Genomic DNA, 9981 nt, shown 5'->3' with positions numbered 1-9981 from the left:
CTCAGATCATTGAGCAGAAGCCCCATGGTTTAAGGCTTGAGCCCAAATGACATCATCTATTGTCATGACTGTAGTTCCTGTATATCTCATCACTTCTTGCACAAAGCTACTTCCATCAATAATGAGCACTGCCTCTGGTTGAATTGGGGTGAGCCAGCTGAATCATGACCATCACATCTGAACAGTCATTTAAAAGTATAGTGGGGTCATCATATGGTAGGAGCGTTTTGATAAATTGCACATGAGGATGGTCTAGTAACAGGGTCTGATACTGAGTAATCCTAGCATTGGACAGCCAACACTCTAGTGTACTATGAAACAGAGTCTTTACTGCATGCATCACAGTGATTAAGAGTTCCTGACTCTTAGTCAGTTTGTCAGTCTCCTTTACTGACATGGCCATGACAGGGTTATGGCTCAAAGACAAGGTGGCCATCCTGAGGCCACAGGGTCAAGCTTTTTTATTTATATATAAGCTACTGGCTTGTGCCGAGATCATAAAGTCTGAGTGAGAACCACTTTGACGCTTCTTTTGTCTCAAGAATGAACATAAAGAAAGGCTTAGTTATATCTGTCAGAGCCAAGGCGGGGTTGAAACAAAAGCCTGTTTAAGTAGCTTGAAGGATTGTAGTTCCACATCTGTCAAGGCTAAGGCTTCTTTTTCCCCTGGTTTGAACATAGGGCCCTGAGATTTCTGCAAAACTTGGAATCCACAAAGAGCAATATTCTAAAGACCCATTAATTCACATACTTGCCTCCTGTTCTTTGGCACCAGAATTCTCATGACAGATTCAATACAGCTTTTTGACAGGGCTCACTTGCCTTATTGGAGGATGTATCTAAAATATTTTGCAGTCGTTACACAGACCTGAAATTTCTTGGCAGACACTCAATAGCCAAGGGTCTGGAGGGTGTCCACGCGGTCCTCAGTGGTGGCCCTGCATTGGATTTCTGTCTCAGTGGTCAGGAGCAAATGATTAACATACTGAAGTAAGGAGCATTTGGGGGAGCTTCACCTGAACATTGTTAAGTCCTGATTTAATACTTCATCAAACAGAATAAGAGAATTTTTAAAGCCTTGCGGCACCCTGGTCCAAATAATTGCCAAGAGAATCCTGCTCTAGGGTATGTCCATATAAAATAAAAAAGAAATGGGCTGACTAACTGGCACAAGAGGGATGTTGAAAAAGGTATTTCTTAAGTCCAGGACTGTGTACAAATTAAGAGCTGGAGATAGAAGGCTCAGTAAAGTATGGGGGTTGGAAGCTGTCATGTGTATTGTCTCAACCCTCTTTAGTTCCCCCAAAGCCTCTACAAGTCAATAGTCTTTATCCTCTGGCTTCTGGATCAGAAGTAGAGGAGTGTTCCAAGATGACTTGCATGGAACCAGGGTGCCTGCTTTTAGGAACTTTGAAATGTGGGGGCCAATTCCTTTCTATGACTCTAGGCCCATGAAGAACTATGTTACCCATATGGGAGAGTCATCTGATGTCAACTGCACACTGGTGCCCAGTGCTGTTCCAGGCCTGGAGAATTGTTCTCAGCCCACAAATGTGGATACCATTGTTTTAGTTCCTGGAGATAAGTGGCTGCCAACTCTTTATGCAGGTCCTCCTCCTGTAACATATATAACTCTTATAAAAATAAAAAAAACAAGTCAAAAGAATGTGAACTGGCAATGGAGCTTCTTCATCTATTTGAGTGGTATAAAAGCTCCATCTTCCTCAAAGGAAATAGTAACCTAAAATTTCCTAAAAAGATCTCATTCCAGCAGGGGATAAGGGCACTCTGGAATTACTAGAAATGGATGGGTTATAATTTTTTTCCAAGTCCACAGTTCTTTCTGAAGGCCTTGGAAAGTGATTAATTTTACAGTTGTCCCTTGGATAAGCATCGTTTTTGGAAAATATAGATCGTCAAGAGATTAGAATTGAATGAGCAGCTCCAGTGTCCACCAAGAAGTCCACTGAGTGGTCCCCAATTTTAAGAGTTACCTTTGACTCCTGGGAACTCAGGAATGGAGTCCTGGCCTGGTCAATCATCCTGCAGATTAAAGGTCATTTCTTCTTCTTTCCCATGCTTTTCTTTTGGGACATTCCTTTTTCCAATTTCTTCTCTCCTGGCAGTAAGCACACCGACTATCACTTAGTCTCTCTCAATATTTAACTCTGGGTATGGTTTATTTTCGGTTCTGTTATTGCTATTGGCAGTGTTCAGATAATTCACTTCTGCTGACTTTCATTGGGGAGGTCCCTGTTGTCAAACACTTTTGGGGCAACCTCTAGTAGTGTTGTGCCCAAAATTCTGATATCCAAAAGACCACTGAGAATGAGATCTATGCAAAAGCAAGGGTACCGTTTATTAGCAAACATGCACTAAGGCCAACATGCTCACCAGATGCAGCTGAGAGATGAGGGCCTTGAGAAAGTGGATTGCACACTTTTTATACAGATGAACAAACAACTTTAGGGGCTTCTCATGCTGGCAGCTATCCCATTGGTTGACCTTCAGCAATGCCAGATATGTTCAAACTTGATTGGTTGGGGTCCATCTGCAAATTTCAAAACAACAAAGGTTTATTCTTGGCTAGGTCAGTTTGCCCCCTATCTGTTGTTTGGTTGGCTACTGGATGGGCACATAGTTGTGATTTCCAGTAACTGCACTCTCATCTTCTCAGAATCAGCTCTAACTCTAACATGGCTGCCGCATTTTCAAAATGGAATCACTTTGGTCTTAGATTCCTCCCTTCTCGTTGGAGGCTGAGGAACCAATCTTGGTTCTTCTGAGATGCCCACATCAGTGTATGGGGTTAACTCAATGTATAAGTCGGTCACTCATGAGTCTAAGGGTTGATATTGTTGTCTAAGCACCATTAGTGTATTCACCTGATCTTTTACAAAAGCTGAAAACCTATTTATATTATAGCCAACTTGATTACATACCAACCTTACTCAGAAGTTCCAATTTTAAGACATACTAATATCATTTGTTATATACTTAAACTTTCTTGGGATTGTCTTCCTCACTTTTAACATGCCAAAACCTTTTAATCTAAAGGAAATCATTTTTGTTTCCCCAATTCTCTTTGTAAAGTCTTTCCTTATACTGTTTTATAAGCTGTGTCTTATAAAACTTAACACATACCCATTCACACCATCTTCTGCTTCCGCATACCATCAGCAACTTACTCAAGCATTCTGTGACAATTGAAGACAATCCTTACTTTTTAAATCCCTTTTCAAGGTTTTCTTTACCAATTTTTTTTTTTTACATTTTTTTGAGCTTTTGAAGCTTGAGTTTACCACAGTAGAGATGCTCAGGGTGAAGATGTATATTGCTTCAGATGACTGTCAGGCCGTCCTTGATCTTAACACAAATGAAATGGGCAGGGGCCATGGCAGCAGCAGGCATTGGTGTCTCCCTGTGGCTCCAATAGAATGTCACACCTCCTGCTGGGTTTTCTGCAACTTTCTTCATAAACTGATTAAAGAAGCATAACCTAAGGCCTGACATTAGTGAAATTTACTGGCTTTTGCAGGCTGGCATCCCAATGGTTTAGGCAGTGGCCCTTGGATTCATTTCTCTGGGCCCTGATCTTAAAGGGGAGCTGATGGGTGAAGATCATCTATCTTCTGCAACTTCTTCAGGCTGACTCAGGGGCGTTGGCCTTACCTAGCCAGGGTCTTATGCCCTTAGCCAACTTTATATGCTTACAAACTATTCTTTAGGACTTCCCAACTCAGATTAACTTTTGAAGGGCCAAACACAAGTGACTCTAAGATCTGACACCATCTCTACCATCAAGCAGTGGCTTGCTGCCTCTGGATGCAACATTACTTTGCCCCAGGAATAATTTTTCCATTGTGGGGTAAAGGCACCTTCGGCATTTCTCTTGGTCACTGGACTTGAACTCAGGGTCTAAGTGCTGTCCCTCAGCTCTCTAGCTCAAGGCTAGCACTCTGCTATTTTGAGTTCCAACACAACTCCTTTCCCAGCACTCTACTGGCTGTTTAGAGACAAAGACTCTCACAGCGACCTTTCTCTACCTGGGCTGGCCACAAATTGCAGATTCACATCATGAGTATGTACATAAGGCCACTTTACTCCAACTAAAGGCAACAAGGTGGTACACACAGAAGTAGTTTTTTAAGCATGATGTTACATGGAACTTACTGAGGGCCAAAGGTACATCTGACAAACGTGTAGGAATCATCTGTTCTTTTCTGTGAGCCTGTTGGAAACTGTTACAAAAACCTATTGACAAACTGGAATAGCAATTAAACAATCATTTTGGTCGCTGTAATTTTTTTTCCACTTTGGAACAATTCCTTTAGTAATCTCTGTTTTAACATTTACACTTTGGTTTTCAATTGCATTTGCAAAACTCTGAAACCTAGAGGCACCAGGTGCCTCCCACTGCTTCAGTCTGCTTGGTTTAAAAGAGACACTTTTTTTTTAGTCTGAGTTACTGCCTAGAAAACCTTTGAAATAAAATGACAAATTTTCCTTAAATGCAAGAATTACAAGCACAGAATTACACACACAATAATCCAGACTTAGCATCTTTGCTTTTTTAAAAATACATCCAAATTGCAAAATAGCATAGAAATGAAGTTACATCATATTGAAACTTTTTTTTTTTTTTTTTTTTTTTTTTTTTTTGGCCAGTCCTGGGGCTTGGACTCTGGGCCTGAGCACTGTCCCTGGCTTCTTTTTGCTCAAGGCTAGCACTCTGGCACTTGAGCCACAGCACCACTTCTGGCCATTTTCTGTATATGTGGTGCTGGGGAATCGAACCCAGGGCCTCATGTATATGAGGCAGGCACTCTTGCCACTAGGCCATATCCCCAGCCCCATATTGAAACTTTTTAACCCTCTTTTAAAAACTTTTTTTAATTCTTAGTACCTCCGAAGGGGCAGTTTTAGAAATACTAATCAACTCATTTATTTTTACCATCAGGTTTCCCTTGTCCACTTGCAAGGAAAAGACAAAGAGGCCTTCATTGGCCTGTCCTACAGAATGGGCATATACCCAGTGACTCCTTAGGGCTTGATGAACTACATTTGTGCCAGCTTACTTTTCTCACCATGTGTGGACTCCTTCCAGGGCCTGTTCCACCATGTGCAGACCTGCTAAGCTGCACCTTTGCCAGTTCACCCCTCACTCCTGAGGATAGGCACACAGACCCATCCTTGTTTTTTCCTGTCCTTTCCTCTTGATTTCTGACTGAGAAACCCAAAACACCTTTTTTTTAACAGTGATAAACATTAATATCCAAATCTGTGATATTTTGTCCCAAATTTTAACAACGGAGGAAAATAAATTTCAAGTTTCCAATGCCTTTTGCTAAGCCAGATAACTTGATTAAACTGCAAACAGCCTTCTGCATTAAGATACCAAAACAGAACAAGACAAGACAGAACAGAGAAAGTCTTACTTCCCTGAAGATCTCTTCAAGTCAAAAAGATCTTTTTTGGATAGCATGTCCAGCGTTGATGGGCTGGTTACCAGTGCAACAGACACACCATGGGGCTCTGGAACCTCTCAGGGGGATTCTCCCCTGTGATTTCCATCCCTCTGCAGTCAGTCCTCCAAGATCACCTGCCCGTGGTTTCAAGGAACCCAGATGCCCAGCTCAGCACTGGGAAGAGTAGAGACAAACTAACCCACAAAAATAAAACCGTAACAGACAACACCATCAAAAGCGGCAAGCAAGAGTGAAAGCAGACCCAGAACAGCACAAAGACGACTAACAGAACGAGACAAACACAAACACAGACACAGCAGCCCTTCCTGGACAAGGTATTTAGTCCAAGGGGCTGTAAAAATCACTTACAACCCAAGAACAGACGGTCATCTCAGGGGGATCCTCCCCTGTGATTTCCATCCCTTGGCAGTCAGTCCTTGCTGAAAGAAAACACTCACTATCCTTGCTACCAAACACAGAAAACAAGCCTAATCCTGACAGAGGGGATCTTGTAGAGACCTCCCTTCCTGATGGGACTCTGGGGAACGTCTTCCTGACTCCTGCTGGCGACCTAAAGCACATCCTCCAGATAGTATGCCAGCCAGATTTAAAAACTGAAACAGACACAGAACACAAAGACACTCACCTAAGTGAACCTCTATTTACTGATTGGAGGACGACTCCACGATCAGGGTCGGTGGTGGGTCTGGGGTATTCCGGACGAGGCCACCGGTTGTTGTGCCCCAAATCCTGTTACCCCAAAGATCACTGAGACCAAGATTGATGCTAAAGCAAGGGTGCCATTTATTAGCAAATGCACACTCGGGCTAACATGCTCACCAGATGCAGCTGAGAGATGAGGGCCTTGAGAAAGGGGATTGCACAATTTTTATACAGGTGAACAAACAACTTTAGGGGCTTCCCATGCTGGCAGCTATCCCATTGGTCAACCTTCAGCAACGCCTCATAATGGTTGGGGGCCATCTGCTCATCTCAAAACTGCAATGGTTTATTCTTGGCTAGGTCAGCTTGCCCCCTATCTGTTGTTTGGTTGGCTACTGGATGATCACATAGTTGTGATTTCCAGTAACTGCACTCTCATCTTCTCAGAGTGAGCTCTAACCCTAACATGGCTGCCTCTTTTTCAAAATGGAATCACTTTGGTCTTTCAGTAGCTGGGAAAAGTTCATACAAGGAAACCCTTTTAACTTCTGTAATTACTTTCTAATATCCATGGCTGACTGAGTCACAAAAGCCAAATTCATAGCTCTAGAATTTGCAGGGTCTCTGGGATTGGTTGGGGTATAAGTTCTAAGTTCTATAAGCCTCCTGGAGATGTTCCAGGAAGTCTGTGGGGGAATCCTGTGCCCCCTGCTTTCCTTCTGTGATTTTTTTTTATAATTTTATAGGCGTCCTTGCAGCCTGTTTTATGTCCCTTAATAAAATCCGATAAAAAGTGTCCAAAAAGGCTCTCCCTCCCAATGTGTTGGCATACCAAGTAGGTTGGGAAGAAGGACAGACTTTCCCAGTGTGGTCCTCCAGCCCCCTACGGGCCCGATGATATTTTTTCTAGCCTTTGTCTCTATTCTTTGTCTCTCCACAAGCAAAGAGAATCGACAGGAGCTGAGGACAATCATCCCATGTTGGCCAGTGAGTACAAAGAATAGATGCCACCAACTTGGTGAGAGTTTGAGGTTTTTCTGAAAAAAGAGTTTTGACTTTTCTAATTCATGAACCAAGGGGAGTGGCACCCCCTACTGCCTTCATCAGTAGGAAACATCTGCTTGAGGGCAGAATGAGGTCTCCTGTGGTTTTCTCCCACTTGCCACTTCCTTGACTAGCATCTAATGTGGTGAGGGGAAGAAAGAGCTTCTTCTTCCCCCTGCCCTAGGGCAGGGCTTGCATGGAACTCAGATCATGGGGAAAAGGAAAATCATCCTTCTCCTGAGGGGCTTGGAGAAGCGGATTTTCCTTGGCTTTAGGACCCACAGTTTGGGCAAAGAGAATGTTAGAGCCCAACTGTAATGCACACCTTTTCAACCAAAGAGAGGGATTCTCTACCAAGGCTCCCCATTGGTTTATGCATGGCTATTGGTCTGGGTACCTGGAACTCCTGGTTACCACATTCCAAACTGTCAGTATTAGATTAGTGTCAAAGGAGCCTTGGCTTGGCCAGCCTACCCCAAGGCAAGCCCATCTACCCTACAACAGTTTAATTTAGATCTCAAAACCTGGATCCCATAATTATCTGAAAATCCTAACTTAAGATTATCTAATATGCACTGTGTATAAGTGGAATTTTTGTTCTCCATAACTGTTGAGTCAGAAAAAAAATAGCAGCCAAAGCTAAAGAGAAAAATAGGACTATGATCCAGCTTAGAAATGGCTTCAGGTGTTCCCAAGGCTTTAAAGGGTTAACCAATATCATTCAGCAGGTGTCTCTCGGATAAAGAACTATACCTCAGATAAAAGTAGCCATTATACAAACTTGTATCCATTCTTAATAAAAAAAATTTTAAAAATTGACAAAAACAAAGGCGGAGTTGGGGGCCTAATGGGCTCCCGGCTCAGCCATAAACATAGCTCTCCACTGTATGAGAGAAAGCTGTGCTGGCCTTTCCCCACCTCAGTCACTGCAGAACCTTCTTCAGTATGAGAGTCTGCCAAGTGGGCCTATCCCACTCAGTGCACCAGAGCTTCCGGAGATTCTGTCATGTGGGCCTTTTCCACTTGGCATATCCAGAAAAACCCAATGCACTGAAAGCACACTGGGAAGGCCTTCTTCCACCTCAGTCATTACAGAACTTCCCCAGAGTCTGCCAATTGGGCCTGACACTGCTACTGCAAACAAAACCAGAACTCCTTAAACTCGTGAGTGTGGGGGAAGAAGGGTAGGTTCTTAAACACATCTGCTCCCCTTAGCTCTTCAATTTTAGATACATTAATCCCAAGAATACAGAAAAAAAAACCAAAAGACTCCATCACAATTTGTATGGCAGATCCGGGGTCCACAATCTGGCTGTTAGAGAAATGGAAAAATTTCTGGGCCCTGAAAAGTCACAGGGGGTGCCTACTCATTTTTTATTCCATCTCTTGGCAGCTAGCTCACCAAGGCCATCTGCCAGTGGCTTCAAGGAACCCATGTCCCCTCTTGGCCCTGAGATCTCACTGACTGTGATCCCAATATGAGCAACCAGATGTTTTACGGTAGATCCAGTCCTGAGCATAGAAAAGTCACGACTGAAAAGGCCTAATTTGGAGTCCTTACTGGGGTGCTAGCAGGCAGCAGGGGACTCCTATCACAAATCCCTACTGCCCTTAATACATCTAACACATGGCTTACATACCCTAAAATCACACAAGGTGCATGAAATTAATCTTAAAAGGTAGGAAGCAAATCAGGTGTGAACACAAAGTAAATATAAAAAGTGAACACGCAAATCTAACAAAAAATTTGAATATAAGCCCAAATAAATCAAATGTGGACAGAGTCAGGGAAATCAAGAACCAATCATATAATGAGAGTAAGATGTGTCTGGAACACACCAACTCAAAATACATATACAAATCAAACAATGTCCTCCACCGTTAAGGCCAATTGCCCAGACCCAGTCTCCTTACTTCAGTACTTTCAGCTTACTTCTTTTTGTCTAAGATTGCTATTGTGGTTTGTTTATGAAATATCTCCTATGAAATATATCCAATATATATATACAATGTCTCCTATGAAATCTATCTATGTGCTGAAGGCCTGGTTTTCAGCCAGTGGCACTACTCAGTACTGATTGAATCTTAAGAACATCATTGCTATCAGTGGATTAACATATTGATAATTTCAAAAAAATAGGCTATCAGAAATTGGGGACAAGTTGGAGGAAAAGCATCATTGCATTACAAAACATCTGTTTGGGGTGGTTCTATTCTACTCAGATAGGAACTATAGGTAGCTAAGGAGAAGTCCCATTAGTTTTCTGGTATTCACAAGGAGCAAGAGTGGATGACAGCAATGAATGGAAATCTGTTCTCAGCTTTTGTCAATAAAGGTGGAGGCACATAATTACAGGTTTTAGGTGTGGACTGAGACCCAAAAAGTTGTTACAGTTTTACACATCTCGTGCCTACCAATATGGGAGGGTTCTCTTTGCTGGTGGTGACCTCCATACAAAACAGGCCTTTGTGAGTTTCACTTTTCTTCCCACTTCCAAAGTCATTTCCATTTTATGTCACACTGCTGCTTGCCCCATTTAATGGCTATTATCAGTTTCACAAACTTATACCCCTAAGCTGTCTTACAAGACCTTTTTATTCTGTCACTGTCACCAGATGACTCATTCCAATGGCTCTCTATGAGAAATGCTGATTGGTGATAACTACTGGTGTCATAGCTACATCCTGCTTGCCTGTGCCACTGCAGTTCTCATGACAATGAGTGGGAAAAGCTACTCTTGCCACTGCTGTTTTCCATAACTACAGTGATTGCTATTGTCAGTTCTGTAGCCAGGGTGCGTCCCAT

General features: G+C 42.7%; 1 long non-coding RNA gene across 1 annotated transcript; it reads right to left on the bottom strand.

The window, feature by feature from the left end:
• Nucleotides 1–2970: 2970 nt before the first annotated feature.
• On the bottom strand, nt 2971–3234 carry LOC125344054. Its single transcript, XR_007209404.1, has 2 exons — nt 3134–3234; nt 2971–3094 (listed from the first exon to the last, which is right to left on the bottom strand). It is a non-coding gene; the product is annotated as an uncharacterized LOC125344054 (long non-coding RNA).
• Between the last annotated feature and the right edge of the window lie 6747 nt (nt 3235–9981).

The sequence above is a fragment of the Perognathus longimembris genome, chromosome 28 (genome assembly GCF_023159225.1).
Source record: "Perognathus longimembris pacificus isolate PPM17 chromosome 28, ASM2315922v1, whole genome shotgun sequence".
In the NCBI taxonomy this organism is placed as follows: domain Eukaryota; kingdom Metazoa; phylum Chordata; class Mammalia; order Rodentia; family Heteromyidae; genus Perognathus; species Perognathus longimembris.
This window is presented reverse-complemented; position numbering and strand designations above follow the sequence as displayed.